Here is a 19,916-nt window from a genome sequence, read left to right on the forward strand (position 1 = left end):
GATATGGAAGTGGCAGCCCAGGGGGGCACCTGGCCTACAGGGAAGGGTCTCTGGGCAGATAAGGGTTAATGGCCCTTCCTGACTCGGAGGGAAAGGGAGAAAGGTGGTTGGCATCTCCTTTCCTTTTTTAGGGAGAGAGAGGACAAAGTCAGGTGGTGCATGTGGGCAGTGCAGGACTGAGGGCAGCCCCAGCTGGGCAAGGCTTGCTGCCCCATGGATTTCCTCCTTTGGCCCATGGTTTTTCCACCTGCCCCAAGTTTCAGAGGAGTTTTGATGCTGCTGAAGGCATCCTGGTGCCTTCAATCCAGAGCTACTTCTGACCCCAGAGCTCTGAGGTTGTGGCACTGGAAAAAGATTGGAGAGTCAGGGGTTACATCCACTTCTTGTCTCAGGTGGGAGCTGCCTTCCCTCTTCTTGGCTGCTGAAATTGCCCTCTAGTGTGTGCTGGCTCCAAGCCAGGCTGCCAGGGGCTAAAACTGGAGCTGGGTTGGGAGCAGGGATGGGATGGTGAGAGCAGCCACCTCATCTCTGCCACAGGATGGGCAGGGGGACTTGAATCCAGCAGAACCCTGGAACTGGCTGTAGCTGATGGAGAAAGGAGGGGCAGCCTTTGGAAATGGGGTTAATAACTAAAGAAACAGCCTTGTTGAATCTTTGGGAGGGGGGAAATCTTTTCTCACTCTCCAGGGACAGCTAGCAGGGCTGGGATCCTCATCCCTTGGCTGGCAGGGGCCTGGGTACCCCAAGGAACATGATCCCCTGGACCTGGTGGGCAGACAGCAGTGCTGGGTGAGACAAGGCTCCTGCTCATGACTCAGGTACACAGGAGAAAGCAAATATGGACAGAAGTAAACCTGCCTTGCTCTGCCTCGTGGCCCCTGCTGTAAATAAACAGCATTTCACAGCCAGGGATAAAATGCTGGAATAAATCACAACAGCCACGAGAGCAGGTACAGCTCCCTGGCCACAGTGGGTGGGCAGGGACATCATTGCTGGCAGGGCTCAGCTGATTTGTCACCCCTTGAGGTGACCTTGTGCCCTTCCCCTCCTGGGCATCCCTGCTTTCCAGACAGCCCCTGCTCCTTGGCACCTTGCCCAGCAACTTCCAATGATTAAAGGAAACCTCAGTGCTGGTCTATATAAGAGATGCTGATTTAACAGTTTTGCCATAAACCATTGTTCATTGTCTGGGTTTCACTGGATAACCTGGGCCCTGTTGGAGAAGTGCTATTTCTTCAGCAGTCAGCTGTATTTTAATAAGTTACATTACTGGTAAAACACCCCCAGAGAAAATCCAAGCATTGTTCTATTCATCAGCCACGGCAAGTTCAGAGTAAAAATATTCCAAGGTGAGGTAATGTGCTGTGACACTGTGCAAGTTAATTTATAAAAGAATTAACTGCGTTTAGAAGAGAGGATGAAACTCCATTCTCCAGCCAGTCAGGATTGGAGTGGCCCTAAAATGAAATGTACTGGTAGAAATAACAATTCTTCCTTAAAAGATGGGTTGTTTTGGGGGTGGGTTTTTTGTTGTTGGGGGGGGGCTTTTTTGTTGTTTGGTTTGGTTTGGTTTGGTTTGGTTTGGTTTGGTTTGGTGGGGTTTTTTTGTTTTTTGTTTGTTTTTAAAGTTCAGGTGCTAAAAGTGCAATGAATAGAACTGGAGTTTAAGTGGAAGGGCAGCTCCTTGGGCTGGTCAAGCCAGGGAGCTTTTGGTTTTGGGTAATTCCCATCAGCTGGAGCACTGCTACACCTCTGGCTGTTAATTAAGTAATGTTAATGAGAGCTCTGGGATGGTAGAGGACACCAAAGGCTTTCCTGGGCTATGGCTGCCCTGCAGAGCTGCCCCAGGAGCTCAGCAGCACCAGGTCTCTGGAGCTTCAGACCTCTCCCAGCCAAAGTTCACAGGTATTTGGCCACCACGGACACCCCGTGTGCTGTGAGGCTCCCAGTGGGGAGGGGGCAGAAGCACTGCTGTGTGTCCTCTGCCAGCAAAGGGTGCTGCAAGCTGTGGGTGCCAGCTGTAAAAGGCCTGGGATGCAGTTATCCTGAGATTTCCATGCTGGTTTCTGTGGCTGCGCTTCCCTGGGTGCCTTCAGGACGTGGGATCTCTTATGGGAAAGTCCTGGCACCTCCTTGGGCTCCTCTCCCCTGCTCAGTGCAGCCAGAGGTCTGGACACATCCCAAGGTGAATCCGTGGTGCCTGGGTGGGGACACACAAGTGATGCTCCCCCTGGCCCTGGGTCTGGCTGCAGGGATGCCCTGGTCCTGCACACCTGAGCTCCCACTGGCAATGACTGATGGAGCCAGGGATGACCCTCCAGAGCTTTTATTCCAATGAATGTTTGCAAATTTGTCCCCCTTATCTGGCAGCTTTTGCCTCTGCTTTGCAAAAGCAGTGAGGAGTCTCTATTCTGGAGCTATTTTTCAACATAATGATTTATAATAGATGAAGAAAATGAAACTGCTGGAGGAAGAGAGGCCCAGTCTGGGCGCTCGGATGGCCTAATGAAGTCCCATCCAAGTTCCCATTTGTTGTCAGCTATTAATTCTCCCTCTGATTCAGTCCCCAAATTACTTTCCCTAGAACTGAATCTAAATATGAAAATCAATTAAGAAGGGAACGAGTAGCTACATCTGGGAGAGGAGGCAAATATAATGACAAATCACCTGGTTCCTTTCGAGCATGCAAATTAACATTTAGAGTGTATTTTGAGGAAGGGGAGCTGGGAAATGCTGCTTCACAGAAACTGCTAGATCAATTTTCCGAGCCCGAGTGCTAGAGATTCTTCAAAGTTACTGAGGGCTCTGTCTTGGGATAAAAATATAAAAAAGACAAGAAATCAATGCTGATAATTAATTTAGCAGAATCTATTCGTTCTTTCTCCTTCCAGTCAATGCAAAGAGAAAATCATACAGGAGCTGAATTTTACATTTCCACAGAGATTGTGCCGGGACAAAATGAATAAACGCTCATAAATTAGTTCAAAAGCTCTGCAACATTGTTGGAGTGGGGCTTTTTAATTAACTGGAGGAATTTGTCATCACTTTCCCCCCTGCCCTTGTGAGGGAGAGCGACTGCCATCCAACGTGCTTGGGCAGCCCAGCCCTCCCGAGGTGATGCAGCTACAGACCAGAATGTGGAAGAGCTTTAAGCTGGAAAACATCAGTTCCCCAGCCTCTTTTTTAAGGGAGTGTTTTTTGTTTTACGTCATCTGGTGTTCAGTTTGATGTGCAGCCAATGCATTGCAAAGTCCAGCCTCCACATTGGGAGCTTGTGTCCCAACCAGGATCCTTCATGTGTCCTGCAAACAGGAGCTGACTGGGAGTTTGTGGGATTAATCTCCTGGGAACAGACTTCTTAGTAGGGCTTGTTGTGACAGGACAAGGGAGGATGTTTTTAAATTGAGAGGGTTAATTCCAGCTAGATAGAAAGAGAAAATTTTTTATTAAGAGGATGATGAGGCTTTGGCATGGGTTTCCTCAGAGAGGTGGTGATGCCTCATCCCTGGAAACACTCAAGGCCAGGTTGGATGGGGCTGTGAGCAACCTAGTTCAGAGGAACATGTCCCTGCCCATGGCTGGGGGGTTGGACTAGAGGAACTTTGAGGTCTCTTCCAACCCAAACCATCCTGTGATTCTATAGATACCTTGAGGTTTTCTAGGGTTCCTAAATAGTTTAGGGGGTTTGCAGGGTTAGTAAATAGTTTAGAGGGGTTGCAGGGTTTCCCCCAGGTGCTGGGCTGGGATCCTGGAGCAGGGGTGAGGGGCAGAGCAGCAGCACACCCTTTGCTCCATCTATCACAGCCAGAGAGGAGCTGGCTCTTAATTATTCAAAACTCATCTTCCCTCCCATTAGCAACAAATAGGAAGAGGATGGATTTTGGTAATGAATCCCCAGTAGGGTACTTCAGTTTAAAGCAAAACGTGTCCAGTTAAATGTATCCTGTGGAAATGGATTTGATTGCTCTAATCCTCCAACTTCAGTTTGGTGGGAGCTGTGGCATATTGCCAGACAGAAGGGCTGTGCAAAAATGTGAAAGATGGAAAATAAGAGGGGGGGAATGGTCCTGGGCAGGTTTTGCCTTTGTCCTCAGCTTCACCAGTGATGGGCAGGCTGTGGGATGAGGGGATTTGGGGACACAGGGCTGCAGCATCTGCTGGGGTTTGCCTGGCTCCCTCCTCCTGCCAAGCAGGGTTTGCCTGCAGAGCTGCCTGTGCTCTGGGAAAGGGAAAGGTCTGGTTTGATTTTTCAAACCTGTTTAGTGTGCTGTGGCCCAAACCATGCCTGGCTGAGAGGAGGGACGTGTTGGTGCAATGCCGACATGGACGAGCCCAAGGTGCTCGTGGAAAAAGGGCTGGGTAAAAACCAGGGCTGGTGGGAGGGGTTTGCTGCTGGTTTTGTGGGCATTTGGCCCTTGCTCCATCCGCAAATTGTTCATGAACTGATTGATTTCCATGAAAATATCCTATATTTCTTGATTAATGTATGTGAGACTCGGCCAAGGGTGGGGGGGTTGCTGTCTGGAGGGGTTTTGTGGCCCATCCCAGGCAGCAACTTCCCCAGGAACCCCAAGAGCTGGAATGGGGACCCATACCTCTAGTAAATCCAGGTTTTGCCCAATGTCCAGGGACAGAAACGTGGGATTTTTCTCATGTATGTACAAAACTTGTTGTTTTCATAATAGTTTGTGTATGAGCTGGGGGAAAAAAAAAAATCAATCCTGCTGTGCCAGGCAGCTGAATCTGCTCGGTATTGGGAAGGAGAAAACGTGCACCTGGTGCTTTAGAGTAAGGGATGGCTTCTGGGACAGGAAGGGCAGCTGAGGAAAGGTTCATTTATTATCCTTGTCATGGCTTTTATCAGCAAAGCTCTATTATAGGCATTTTTCTCTTTCTTCTTGCTCATTGTCTTTCCTTAGGAGTGGCCAGGCTGTTCCCCCCTGGTTGGGTAATGAGGGTGCAGGGTGCAAACCCTGCTAGTCAGAGCTGGAGGATGGGCTCTGGGGTACGTCCCAACCCTCATCCCAGAACAAACCCCATCCCCAGTTCAGCAGGAGCCAAATAAGCCTCCCGGGACCGGTCCAGGTGCCCTCTGGTCCCGATTCACTCGGTGCAAATCCACACGAGCTCCAGGGCTGTGTTTGGCAGCAGAGCTGAGCTGTTATTTTCCCTCCCTCATTAACAAATAAATCTCTCGGTGGAGGAGGTTTGTGTGATGGATATTGGCCATGATCCGAGTAGGGCAGGCGATCATGTTCAATTACTTTATTAGCAGGACGAGGCTCATCCCGGTGACGCCGGGCCCGGCAGGTCGGAGCTCCAGCAGGATCAGATGCTGCTTCCTCTGGTGGAGTGGCTGGTCCAGCCCTGTCCCCCATCCTCAGGGCTTCTGAGCAGCATCTGTCCTTGTCACAGGCCTGGACCACACGGCAGCTGCTTGAAATGAAGGAATTTCTATTTTCTTTGTCTTAAAAATACATAAATGATCTATTGGAACAGAGGATGATCAAGGGTTAAGCTTTTTATTGGATGGTTCAGTTGCTGTGTCTGTGTTTGGAGGTTTTGTGAGTTCCTGCCCCCAGTTTGATTAGCATCAAACCCCAGCACGTTTGTCATGGGGAAGGAGAACATCAACTGACATTTTTAGGCCAGGGCCAAATTCATCACTTGTCAGGCAGCTCTGCAGCAGTGTCTGTGCATTTGCAGGGGAAGATGGAAGGGATGCTCCCAGCCCAGGTCTAGCAGGGAAAAAAACCAGTCCCACACCACCTACTGTGTTCCCTGTCCCGTCTGCCACTGTCCCTTGGTCTGCTTTGTGTTCCAGCACATCTGGCCCGAGCCCAGCTGCTTTTTGGGCTGTCTGTCCTGCCTTCTGCTTGGGTTTGACTCGGCAAATGGAGCTCCAGGCTGGAATGCTGTGACCACTTCTATGTGTGTCTGTAGGGAGGGGGTTGTCCTGCATCTTACCCAGAAATTCCCCCTTCTCCCACTATAAATAGTGTGTGTGTGTGTGTGTGTATATAGATATGTAGAGACATATAGACAGATTTGCAAGTTGATATCCAATCATGCAGTGCTGGGTTAACACCTGGTCTCAATGATCTTAAAGATCTTTTCCAACCTTGATGATTCTGTGCTTCCATGATTACATATATATATATATTCATATAAATAAAATAGGCAGATTTGCAAGTTGATATGCAATCATAGAGTGCTGGGTTAACGGTTGCACTCGATGACCTTAAAGGTCTTTTCCAACCTAAAGGATTCTGTTCTTCCATGCACTGTGAGAAGGAGAAGTGTGGTTTTGCAGCTGGGGAAACTGAGGCACAAGCTACCTGGCTTGTACCTGGAGCCAGTGGGTGAAAAAATTAATGTTCCTCACATTTATTCAGTTATCCCAGTGAAGGAAAGGCCTCCCCTGGAGTTCAGCTCTGCACAGCAAACTGCACACAGGTGGGCACAGAGCATCACTTTATTTCCCAGGTACGCTGCTTTGTCCAATATTATATGAAAAATGAGATCTGAATTGGAATCTTGTGGGGGTAAAAGGTACCAGTGTGCATTGGGATTAGGGTTTTAGTTTTGTTGGTTTTGCTTCTCCCTTTATTTCCATGAGGAGTGACAGCAATAGCATCTTGGCTGCAAAGGCAGAGCTTGCTTGGAGAAAATCCAGGCTGGTTTGACACTCTGTTGCCCTGAATGACAAGAATAAAATTTAAAAGGGGAAAAAAAATAAAAAAAAAAAGGAAAAAAATGGAAGGGAAGAAATTCCAGCAGCCACTGCTCCTGCTCTGGCATTGCTAATCCAACAGCTGAAGGTTTATTTGTACTGACTAAGCTGGAGTGAGCAACTTAATTCCCTTTTAATTCTCCTCAGAAGGCTTCAAAAAGCCTAATAGCTGTTTTCCTGCATGCTGTTAACTCCGAGGCAGCCCCCGGCCTTCCCAGGCTCCGTGGATTTTGTGGTGGTGGCTGGATTTTTGTCAGCCCTTCCCAATAACGGGTGGGATTGGAGCCTGGAGCAGGACTGATGGAGGTGCTGAAGATGGAGGTGTTATTTCCTGGTGCTTTATGCATTAGTCAGGCAGTGACAGCAGGGCTGCCCTGAAGGCTCTGGCAGGGGTGGCCTGGCTCTGTGCCATGGGGTCACCCTGAAATTTGTCAGCCAGGGCTTGGCCAAATGTGTCTTTTAGAACCTCCCCTGGCCCCTGTGGCTCCAAAAGTGTCTCGGGGGGTTAATACACTGCAAATCCCACTTAGTGTTTCTGTGAGCATCTCCAGGCCTGCTGTGGATGTGGCAAAGCTGCTCAGTGCTGGTTTTCCCCAGCAGACTGAGCCCTGTACCAACACCTCCCATCCCTGCACGTGCTGCCTAAAATCTTGGGAAATATGGCAGAGCATCCCCCCTCCTCTGCCCTGAGCTGCCATAGGTTATTCCAGACCACCAAACCAGCCTCCATCCGACCCCCGTGGGTGCAAGGCAACCTTTACCTGTAAGAACACCTTCACCAAATAGACCATTGAAAAATAAATATCAAACCAAAAAAATTAAAATCAAACCAAACCCAAAGAAAAAAAATAACCCTCCAAAACCTGAAATCTCTCAATCAGTGTGGACTTTCAAGGACATTTCTGGATATAGGCCCTGCAGAGAAGAGGCTGCTCCTTTGTAGCCTTCTGAGTCCTGTAAGATATTTGGAAGGACAGAAATGGAATTGGAAATTGCACTTTCTGTGTTTGAGGGATGGGGTGTGTAGCAGCTGAGTGTCAGGACTGGGAACAGCGAGGACAGAGGGAGACCCCACATATGCACTGAGGAAGGTTGGCAGGAGAATGGGAGTTTTACCCTTCTGTAGTATTTCATACCTGTGAACCTCCAGCCCACAACCAGAGACAGTTGAGATTTTGATGCAAAGCACTTTTTTTTTTTTTTTACTAGAAAATGGTAATTTCAGGTGATATTTGCTGGGTTGGTCTTGATGGATTTTGCTGGAGGGAATTATTTCAGACTCTGCCTGAGTCCACTGGTGTTGGGAAACTGCATCTTGTCAGGAGGTTGCAGCTGATGTGTCATAATTCAATGAGCACAAAATCAAATTGCTCCGCTTGGTAACATCCTTATTCCTCATTTTCCATGAAAATGAGACATATTTGTTATGTGTCAATGCTGTAAGTGAGCCCAGCTTGCTGGAGAGGGGAACTGGTCCCATGTGGACAGTGCAGTTGGGGGGCAGCAGGAAAGCTCCTGGTCTGGATCCCTGGAGAGGGAGGATATGGATTCAGCTCAGAGGAGCCAGGTCAGGGGCTGCCCTCTGCCCTGAGAGCATCCCATTCTGGCTTGGTGCTGTGATGTGGCTCATCCCCAGTGAGGAAGCCAAAACAATCCTTCGTGCAAAGGGCAAAATCTGTTGCAACAGGAAAGCAAAGGAACTGTCAAGTCTTGGCTGCTTTTGGGAGGATGTTAAACAGTTGAGGTGGGAAGGAGTGGATGCTTTTAGGGGGATGTTAAACAGCTGGTGCATTATTGCTGGTGACAGGGTTTTGGGGACAATGCAGAGCCCAGGCTTGGGGGACAGCTGATCCCACAGCTCCCTCCGTGCCAGCCTGCAGGATGGTCCTTGGAAAAGCTGCCTCCTGTCCCTCCTTGCACACCAACAAGGTGTTTGTAGCACATCCTTCAAAGAAGCTGCCCGATTTCTTTCCTTTGCTCTTTTCACATGCTGTTTATCACCTAAAGAGGAGTAGTTCCCTGCTGGATGGAGGATGCTGCCTGCTTAGGGCCAGGAATGGGGAATTGGCCTCCTGAACCCTTGGCCACAAGGTTCAAAGGTCTCCCCCGCACCTCCCGAGGAGCCAGTGATGAAAGGGAGACCTCTGAACCACTGCCTGGCGGTGGCAGGTCACACTAAGTGTCTCCAAACCTCGCAGAAAGGGGTACAGTGGGGTACCCACATCCAAGCATCCTTCTTTTCTTTCCCAGCTCTGCTGCCGGGATCAGCCCTTCCCAAGCAAAGCCCCAGCTCCAGTCTTCACTGACATCTAGTGGCAGTGCTGACGCTCAGAGCTGGCAGGGGTTGCTGCTTGAAGCCAAAATGAGCCTTTCTTGCAGGTTCCCATCCTGGGTGGGATCCCACTTCCCCTGGGAAAAGCCGCCCCCTTGCACACACCGTGTAAGGGACCTTGGAAACAGTGTCCCTGCCACCACTTCGGCTCTGCAGGTGAGGACACTGAGGTGGGAAGGGGGGGAGTGGCTTTGACCCTTGTAGCTGCCTTATTCAGTCCTCTTATTTTAAGATTAGGGGAAAAGGATGGGGGGAGGATCCTCATCCTCCCTTGTGCTAAGGGGAAAAGGAGCAATGTGCTTGCTAACCTGAGGCACTCAGCAGGAGTCATAAATACTCCAGGGTGAAAAGGCTGTTTATGTATAAGGTCCAGGGTTAAAAGACTTGCTCCAGGGGGTTTTAAATATAACAGCAAACCTTTGCTGGCTGCAGGTTACCCGATCTGTCACCCTTCTCCACACTGCTCAGCAGCAGGGAGCACGGCTGCCCTCCTGAGCAAGGGAGGGTTTGGAACATGCTGCTGGAGGCATCAGTCATGAGGGCTTCTCACATCTTTCCCACCTTAAGGAATGGAAAGATTTGGCAGGATGGGTCAGCTTTGATCTGCTCAAATTGAGTTAGAAACTGTAAAATGGGGGAGGGTGGGAAGAAGTAGCAGGAGAGGCACCTGTGAAGAGTTGAGGATGCTGAGGCAAAGGGGCTGGAATGTGCCCAGCTCCACAGATTCCCCTCAGTGGAGGTGGGTGACACCCCACCAGGTCTTGTAACTCCACCAAGGACAATGGATGGTGTTGCTCTGCACCCACAAACCCAGTTTGTAAAACCTCAGCTGGTGCAGCCACCCAGTGCCACCCACCCTCAGAACTCCCACGGGTGGAGGGGCTGGAGCTGGCCCTTGCTGCCTGGACTAATTTATCTTCTCCGCCAAAAAAATGACAATTGATTAACTTTGTTGCCATGCAAACACAGTTTTATGGGTTTCTTATAATCTACACTATTCTGGATTTCCCTCCCAAAGTGCCACAGAGCTCAGCACAGCCTCCACACTGCTGGGAATCGCTTATACAGGAACACATTATTTGATAAGAATCTCCCTGGGTTTTTTTTCTTCCCCCTGAACATCCTTATCACTGCCCTGGTGTTGTGTGTGCAGGCAGGAAAGCGGCTCCTTCCCATTCATCTGCTGGATTGGGTCGATTCACTGCCCTCTGAGGACCATCAGAGCACAATGGTCCAGCCATCCCTTTTCTGCAGAACCAGAGAGAAAATCAGCAGCTCAAAAGCCCCATTCCCAGCTCCACAGAGGGGGGAGCAGAGCAAGGGCAGCCTGACCCAACTCCAAGGGGGAAAGTGGAGCTCCTGAAGAGCTGGACCCTTCTTCAGGCCCAGGCCCCTGATCTACACGTGGTACCTAATTTTAATCAGATTTGCTGATTTTCAATTAAATTAACTCCTGGGCAGATTTTGAAGCCAAGAGGCTCTGCTAAAAAATTTCTGCACTGAGAGGAAAAGGTTTGCCAAGGAGGCAGGAGCCAACAGCAGCTGGCAGGCGTGGATCTCCACTGCTCACCACAGCCAGAGCCCGGCACCGTACAGCCCAAGGTGTTCAAGGCTCAGAGCTAAATGCTTTTTTAATGGGGTAACATAGCCATGATATTTATTTGAGGATCATGTTTTGCATGCAAGATGGTTTTTTTTTTCACTATTACTCTTTTTTTTTTTTCCCTTACCACCAGGAAGAGGAAAATAAAAGCCTGTAATCTCTAGCTGGCAGACACTGAGGAGATAAGCTTCAGGTGCCTCCCGACGCTCACCGAGGAGTTTTGTTCTCCCACTTTATCTCCACCTCCAGGTCCCATCATCCTGGGGCTCAGCACAGTTCCTGGGGGGAGTGCAGAGCGCTGCTGTCCCATCCCTGCTCCGGACAGGGTGTCTGAGGGTGGGCTGTGATCCCAAACCATGCAGACAGCAGCGTGTTTCTCAATGATAACCCTTCTCCCAGCTGGTGCAGCTCAGCCACCACACGCAGACGCTGCTCCTGGACCACAAACCCATCCTGGCACAAGCATCCCTGGAAGGCCTTGATAATCAGGAAGAAACCAATTTTCCCCACCTCCTCAGGTATTGTAGCTTCCAGTGCTAATTATTGTGTGTTTTAATTCATCCATAACTGATATGATCTTCAAAGCTTAAATGTCTTGCTCTAACGCTTCCAGATTTTTATTCTTTTTTTCCTTTGAACTCCTGCAAAGGAGCCTCTGGGACCCTGCAGCTCTTGCTTTATGTTTACTTTTAATCAGCTTGCTTTCCTTCCCAGAAACAAAGACAAATAATGCTGCCACGGTTTCTCCTTGGAAATTTCTCCACATTGACAAGAAGAGAGGGGGAAAGCATGACTTGTTAACAGCTGAATTTCCTGATGTCTTTCCTCCTTTTTGTCTGGTTTGCTGCAAGACAAACGACTCTCTTAATTTAGCTGAGAAGTTGAAGGGCACCCATATAATTCAGGAGTGGTCCAGCCAGCTGCAGGCCTAGGGAACCACGGTGAGCAAGTGTGATGGGGTGTCACCTCCCACCTGACACTGTGGCATCACCAGGCCAGGGAATCTGGTCCTTGTGGCAGAACACCACACCAGGAGCGTGGCAAGAGTGGCACTGGTGCTGTGTGGTGAAACCTTGGTCACTGGGGCAGTGAAATAATTCTGGTAGGTGGCAGGAGGTTGGTTTGTGCTGCTCCAACATAGAGATGACAATGTGGGTTGAGGTGGTTCTTGGAGAGGGGGGAAGCATTCGTAGTGCCCATGGGTGCCATTCCTTTTTATTCCTTTATTCCTTCAAACTCCTGCAAGGGAGTGTCTCAGACCCCACAGCTCTCGCTTTATGTTTGCTTTTTATCAGCTTGCTTTCCTTCCCCAAAACAAAGACAAATAATGCTTCCATGGTTTACCCTTGGAAATTTCTCCACATTGAGAAGAAGAGAGAGGGAAAGCAGCACCTCAGGAAATGCTGAGTTTCCTGGGCATTATTCCAGAAGATGGATTTGTTGGCCAAAAGCTCAAGTCCTGCCCCTGTAGAGGACCCTGACATGAGGACTGTGCTGTGCAGATGCAGACACAAGGAGATGTTGGAGGTGGCTGTCCTGGCAGTGGTGACAGGGCTCAGAAACCACAGCACAGCCCCCGTGCCTGTATGGGATGGCCAGGACACAACCCATGCCAGGAGGTCATTTGCAGGGCCCCTTCTCTTCTCCTTCCAAAGAAGCCAAGTAGAACATTTTGGGTCATTTTTCTGCTTTTCTCATACTCGCTCCCTGCTGGAGCTGATTTATCCCTGCAGCTTGCAGAGCTACATCCAAGAGGGACATGTTTTGCCTTCGTAGTACATGAGATTGCTATAAATTATTGTCTGCTTTGTGTCAGCCAGAGCCTGACATGGCCCATAAAACCTTCTGGCCGTGTTACTGCACTTGAACCTGGCACCAGGCTGCTGCTGGTGAGCTGGCCCAGACCCAAAGGAAGGGGTTGCCAGCTTCAAGGATGTATTGTTCTCCACAGTGACACCCTCAGCCTTGTTCCTGAAGTCACACATGGACTTTATGAGTCCATGGAGCCCTCAGAAGAAAGAGCTCTGCCCTTGCTGTCACTTGTGTCTCTGGAGAGCCACTGCTTGCTCCAGGTTTACAGGGGAAGGTGCAGAGGATGGTGCCAGGCTCTTTGCAGTGGTGTCCAACAACACGACAAGGAGAAATGGCCATAAACTAAAACACAAGTTCCACCTCAACACGAGGCAGAACTTTCCATGGAGGTGGCAGAGCACTGGAACAGCTGCCCAGGGATGGTGTAGAGTCTCCCTATCTAGAGACATTCCAAAGCCACCTGGACACTTTCCTGTGTCACCTGCTTGGGGTGACCCTGCCTTGGCAGGGGGTGGGGGGTCTGGATGATCTCCAGAGGTCCCTTCCAACCCTGACTATTCTGGGATTCTGATTCTGCACCATGGCCACCCCTCCCCTGCGAACAGGTGGGCAAAGCACCTCACAGCATGTGTTAGTGAGATTTGCAGATGGAGTAATAATAATAATAATAATAGTAGTAGTGGTCATAATAACACTAATAGTAGTAGTAATATCATATTCCTTAAGCATAGAACCAGTGAGGTTAAAACTCAGCATTCTCAAGGCAAGATTGCTGCATGTTCACAATATTATCTGTAAGTGATGTGCATGGGAGGGCAGTGGGAAGCAAAGGGGGCCTCGTGAGAGCCACAAAAGCTGGACTTTTAATTTAAAACTACCTTTTCCTGTTTGAGTGTCTCTCCTGACAGTCCATCTTTTATTTCCCCTATGCAGCAGTGATCAGCAGGTAGCAAGGGAGAAAGGAAACCGATGGTCTCTGCCTGATTTCAGTGCTGTAAATTATAGATATATATGGAACAAAAGAGTGCTGCGATATTAATTTCTGTTGTTGAAAATCACAGACCCTCTACTTTAATTTACTGCTAAATAATAAATGACTTCGTGAGATACTCGGCAAAGATAAAGATGCCTCGGTAAATCAAACAGCTCATAAGCACTTATGGATCAGTCTGTCTTGTATGTGTACTTAAGTGGTTTATATTGTTCTCAGAAAGCAGAAATAAGCAGGCGTTTAACTGATGCTATCTGCCAAAATAAAGGATGAACTCGTGAATCAAATGGCTTCCTGCAAATCCTCATTTGCATTTGCAGAATAGAATGAAAAGTGGTGCTTTAGGGATCCTGAAACGTTTAGAATACAAGCTTAAAATGTGTCCCGCAGGGGGGCCGTCATGGAGAGCAGCAGGTAGGTTTATATAGGGTTTGTATAAGGTTTGTATAGGGTTTATCCACAGCTCAGCAGGAGGAGGAACGGAGCATATGGATAAGCCTGGAAGATGACAGGTCTCTCCTCATCCTGCCTCTGCAAAAACACCCCGAGAGCATCCATTCTCATGGCACTTCACGATAAATTGTGCAAAGGTGAGACAAGGATGACATTGGGAACCCAGATCTGCAGCGTGGATCTGCCACGGAGAGCCAGACCCCTGGCTGGTCCTGCCTCAGTTTCCCTCTTGGCATGCCCAAGAGGGCATACAGGTCTGTCTCCTGGCTCTACATGTGATTTTCTCTCCTCCCTGGGTCCTCTTGTGCTGGACAGCAGTAAAAAAGCCACTAATTCCATCTGCAGGGAAGTCAGGAGCTCTTGGGTGGCCGTAAGTAAGATGGGTGTTGGGCTCTGGGAGCACAGCTCCTGTTCCAGGAAGGTGACATCCTCAGCGTGCCAGGCTCCAGCTATTTGCAAAGGCAAGTTAGAGTCCGAAGGACGCAATTAGAGTCTGAAGTGAAAATAAGATATGGATGTGGCCGATTTTGACATTTATAGCACATGTTTGTTATGCAAATTGGCCAGACTCTATAGGAATGCAACAGAAGGAGATTGCAAAGGGCACCAACTCATCGGAGGCGCCGCTGCTGGAAGCGTCTCCTGCATGACTGTGGCCGTGTTAAACAGTTTGTCGGGGTGGTGGGGAGGCAGCCAGGGGCACAGGGGCTCTGTGAGTGGTGGCAGTGCCTGGCTGTGGGGATGGGGGACATTTAGGGATGTGGGTTTGACAGAGTAAGAGGGTGTCAGAGCAAGCAGACGTCAGTGTCGGTCCCCAGGGTGCAAATAGAGAGGCATTTCCTTGGGATAATTTCAGCAGCCAGAGCTCCTGGCCTCACTTTCAAGGGTACAGGGAGCTCCTGTGTGGAAAAACAAGTGCTTTGGGGTATTTCAGAGTGTGGCTACCTAAGCACAGAATACAAGGGACTGCCACAGTCCTTTAAGGGTTGACATTTGTCTCTGCACTGCCCAGCCTTCCTCCTGCTTACACATGGCTCTACTCTTAAAGATGCTTATTTACCCCCAAAGTGCAGGCACACTAAACTGGGCAGTTTAGGGAGGACTCTCCAACCCACTTTGGGATGTGTTTTTGCTCTGTGGAGAGGTCTGAGGATGCTGTTGTGCAGCACAGAGGAGCTCAGGGCTGGGCACAGTTAGTCTGTGCCTCAGAAGGCAGTCCAGCTCCATGACATAGTGCCTGCTGCTGTCTGCTGGAGAGGACAAACAACACCTGGTACAGCTGGAATGAGGGAAGCACAGTCCTACGGAACTGGGTCTGGCAGAAATTCTGCCACAGCAAGTTATTCTTCCAAAAAAAGCCCCCGGTAGGTGGGAGGCAGCAGAGTGGATGTGCTGCAATCAGCAGATGTCTGGCCACCACAGTGCTCCTCTGCAGGCCACTGGCTCTCAGATTTATCATCTTCGGAGTGGAGGACACCAGCCCAGCTGGCTCCATCTGAATCATGCACACAAACTGCCCAGCTGGCAGGCTGATAGGACAGAAACCTCCAGCTGGGGACAGTGATGAGTGCCTGAGAGAGAAAACATCTTTCCCCAGCACAGCTGGATTTGGTCGAGGATATTTCTCTACAAGCAAGTGGGTTTGAATAACAATCCATTAGATACACGAACCTCTGCAACCTTTGCTGACAGCGGGGGATTGGGGGCAGAGGAGATGCTGATGGGAGTAATTCTAGATACAACTGAGCTCTGTGGAGTAAGAAATTTTCACTTTGTTTTTTAGGTTAAGCCAGAGATCCCTGAGCTTTCAGCTCAGACACTCCACGGCACCGCGGTGGGAGGGATGTGTGCTCTGCAAGTGCCTTGGGCTCAGGTGGAGCCAGGTGGGAGTCAGCTTCTGCTCCCAGGGAACAAAGGACAGGATGAGAGGAAACAGCCTCAAGTTGTGTCAGGAGAAGTTTAGATTGAATATTAGGGAAAATTTCTTCACTGAAAGGGTTGTCCAGCCATGGAACAGGCTGCCCAGGGCAGTTCTGGAGTCACGATCCCTGGAGGGATTTATAAGGCATGTGGATGTGGCATTTGAGGACATGGTTTAGTGGTGAACACAGTGGTGCTGGGTTAATAGTTGGACTCGGTGGTCTTAGAGGTCTTTTCCAACCATAAAGGACTATGAAGTCCCTCAGTGTGAGCAGCCTCAGGAGAAGCAGGAGTTTGTGTGTGGTGGGAGCAGGCCAGGAGCACGTATCAAGTGAGGTTTTCACATCAGATACCCAAAGTACAAACATGCACTGGCCAAGGGCTCAGCTTCATGTTTCAAACTCTCTGGTAAGTGCTTTTAGCTGTTGAACACTGTGCCTGGACATGTGAGACCAACTTTCTGGCAAAACTGCCCAACCATTTCTGGGCAGAGCTGGGTACCACCCTCAGCATTTCTGGTCTTGCCAACAGGAGGACACAGAGAGGTCAAAGAGGTTTTAAGGACTCGATGCACTGAAATGTTCCTGTCCTTTGCACATCACCTGGAAAAGCTCTGGTGACAGCAAACCCTCTGGTCTGTGCATTCTCCCCATGTGTGTGCTGAGCTGCAAACCCTGGAGCTGATGGAGCTTCCCACCCTCTGCTCCCAAGGAGGCAGAAAGCCTCCACTCCCTGCTCTCAGGCACCACATGCTCCTCCCCGTGGAACAAACATCCCACAGGATACCCTTCACAGGGACAATGGATCAGCTGTGGGAGCTGATCAGGCCCCATCAGGACTCGCAGCGCCGTGTCCTGCCACGTTCCACACCACAGCAGCGACTCCAAACGCAGGTGGATCCAACCCCAGCATGACCAGGCTCCCAGAGCCACATGCTACTGAGTTCTGCTAATGCTGTTGAAAGACGGGGCAGCTCCAATTTGCCCAGAGCTGCTTGGTCGTAACGTGGCACGGCGGGGACGGGCTGTTCCCGAAACCACTTCTGACAGTGAAAGCATTTTGCCGGAGCGCAGCGAGAGAAAAACAAATTACTGTGGCATAAACGAGAAAATCCATCATCGGCGGGAAGAGGAGAGAATTGGTTTAAGGATCCACGTAGGAGACTGTGACAGTAATCACACAACAGCCCTTTAAATGTCAAGGGGGGCGAGCATGGTTTAATAGCAACCGAAACGCTGCCAAGCCGGGCGACGTGTAACAAAGCAGACGGATGGATAGATCCACCTATTATCTGCTCCCTGGAGAAAGAGAAGAGGGAGATAATTCAGGTCTGTGCTTGATCTACTGTGTAAATCTCAGAGAGGTAATGTTTTCTTTCATCAAAAAGGGAAAAAAAAAAAAAAAAGAATGTTGTTTGTTTTCTCAGCGCTGTCCCTGCTGTCAGTCAGACAGCCCGGGCTCAGCTGTACAAAGGAGATACACAACGTTTACAGCTGGCCACAGCCTGGGCAGTGCTGCACCCACGAGGAACGAAATCCTGGGGGTGTGTGGCAGCCAGTCAGGCAGTTCGTGGGCCTGTGGCTTGGTTCAGCAGTGCTGCGACAAAGAGGAGAGAGAAGACAGCGTGCGAGGGGCCAGGGCAAAGAGGGGCAGCAGGCTGGACCATCTGCAGCATCGGCATGAAATGCTTTTGCCTTCCCAAGTGAAATTCGTGGAAGGGTGTGAAATGCTTTTGCTCTGCACACACGTGCCCCTGTGCTGCTCCAAGGGAATCGGTGGCTCTCCCTGTCCACAGTGGGGGGTCTGGGTGCTTCTTCTACCTCCCTGCCAGACTGGTGATAGATAATGTTTTGAGGGTCTTAGAGCCCCTCTAATTCAGTTGGAAAAGCCCATCTCTTTTGTGAGAGTGTCAGCACAGCCTGGCTGGCTCATCCGGGCCCTTCAGGGAGCCTCAGGTGACCACAACACATTTGGCTCCAGGGTCCAGCCTCAGGCTGCAGGGCTCTTCCCCCGTGCTCTGGGCACCTCCTGGCACCATTAAAGGACTCGCTGCAGTCACAGTTGGATGTGGTGATCTTGGAGGTCTTTTCCAACCTGGATGATTCTATGAATCTGAAAGAAAAAAAGAATACTGAGCAGTATCAGCTCCAACGTGAAACCAGCAACACATGAAAACCTGGGCTGTGCTGGGAGAGGAAATATCCCTTGGATTGTGAGCACTGGTCAGGGGGCAGCAGGGAAGGGCTTCATGCTCTCAAAAGCACAAGAGCAGGTTTTGCAAAGCCAGCTCCTCAGATCTGAGCCTATTTGTGTTTTCATTCATCTCTTCGCATCACAATTCTTTGTGCAAAACGGGGATCGTGACCTCTGCTTTCAGAGGGACTGGAAAGATGTTACTTAGTATTTGTAGAACATTCCAGCTGTGTATTTACAATCACCAGAAGAAAAATCACAAGGAAATGGAATAGTTTAGTATTCAGAGCAGGCTCTGAGCAGTGCAGGCACCGATTCCTGGGGAACCAGAGCGTTGAATTACCTGCTCAGCTGGCACAGTGTGGGGCTGGGCTGGTGGGACAAACCTTGTCCCTGTGTCATTCCATCCCCTTCTTCGGATGTGCCAGCACTGAGAGGCCACACTAAGGTTTAATGGGCCACCCGAAAATGAGTGTTTGCTTGTGCTGTGGTGCTTGGCTTCACCAGCTGCTCCTCCCATCCAGGTTTTGCATGATTTAGACCTGTATGTATATTTTATAAAAGGTCTGCTAAAATGTGTTATTGCAGAAATAAACCAAGCTCTGGCTCATTTTTAATGAGCCATCAGGGAGCAAGTTATTGTTGGAGAGGTTTTCTTCTGCTGGGCTTTTTATACTGAAATGTCTTGGAGGTAAATTTTTGATTAAATTTCATGAGTGAGGTACCTGTATTAGTGCTGAAAGCCTTTCGCTTAGCCAGGAGTGGGGTTGTCAGAGCCACTGAAAGAGCAGCACAACTCAACATAAACAGGTGGGCTTGAAAACCATCAATAGAAAATTAGATCTAAAATACTGATTTACTGTGTATTAACTCCCCTGTAGCTTCAGCTCCAGCAAGAGCATCCTCTGAACCTTCTGTGTGCAGAGATTTTGCTTACTGGGGACATATAATCACAGAATTATGGAACGATTTGGGTTGGAAGGGAGTTTACCCTGCCATGGGCAGAGACACCTTCCACTATCCCAGGTTGCTTTCAAGCCCCATCCAACCTGGCCTTGGACACTTCCAGGGATGGGGCAGCCACAGCTTCTCTGGGCAACCTGTGCCAGGGCCTCCCCACCCTCACTGTTAAAAGGTTCTTCCTTATATCTAGTCTGAATCTCTCCTCGTTTAGCTTAAAACTGTTCAATTGTGTCCTGTCACCGCCTGCCCCTGTAAAGAGTCACTCTCCATCTTTTTACAATTCGCCTTTAGGCACTGGAAGATGCTCTGAGGTCTCACTGGACCCTTCTCTTCTCCAGGCTGAACACCCGCAGTTCTACCAGAGCAGAGGGGCTGCATCCCTTGGAGCATCTGCAAGGCTGCATCCCTTGGCGCATCTCCGTGCCCTCCTCTGGACCAGCAGCTCCAAAACCAAACGGAGCGACACAGGTGTCTGTTCTCTGCCTCCCCCGAGCCGCTCCCGGCAGTGTTCCCCGCGTTCCCTGCCTGCCCCAGCCCCGGGCTCATTCCCGGCCGTTCCCGGGGGATCGCGAGCGGATCCCGGACCCCGTCCCGGCTGCAGTGCCGGCTCCCGCCGCGCAGGGGCGCTGTCTCTGGCGGGCCGCGCCCCCCGCGCCGCTCTGGCCCGCGGGCCCCTCTCGGTGGGTTTCCGGGCCGCGCTTCCGGCCGCGTGGCGGGCGGGGGGTACAAGGGGGTGCGGGCTTTGGGAGGCCGGGGGGGGACACAGGGGGGTATGGGGGCGCTGGGGGACGGTGGAGGGGCTGGCGAAGGTAGAGTATGGGGGGCTGGAGCGCTGGGAGGGTGCCGGGGGGACAGTGAAGGGCTGGGGGCAGTGTAGGGTTCTGGAGGGGAGGCTGGGGGAGGAAGGGTTGGCGGG

General features: G+C 50.3%; 1 long non-coding RNA gene across 1 annotated transcript; it reads left to right on the forward strand.

Annotated features, from left to right (window-relative positions):
* The first annotated feature begins 9,129 nt into the window (after positions 1-9,129).
* Positions 9,130-19,369, forward strand: LOC113984714. The gene is made up of 3 exons (XR_003539605.2): positions 9,130-9,221; positions 10,802-11,186; positions 19,339-19,369. It is a non-coding gene; the product is annotated as an uncharacterized LOC113984714 (long non-coding RNA).
* Positions 19,370-19,916: the final 547 nt, after the last annotated feature.

This window comes from Pipra filicauda, unplaced genomic scaffold (assembly GCF_003945595.2).
Source record: "Pipra filicauda isolate LSUMZ 115617 unplaced genomic scaffold, ASM394559v2 scaffold80_size11013439_pilon, whole genome shotgun sequence".
Classification (NCBI taxonomy): Eukaryota; Metazoa; Chordata; class Aves; order Passeriformes; family Pipridae; genus Pipra; species Pipra filicauda.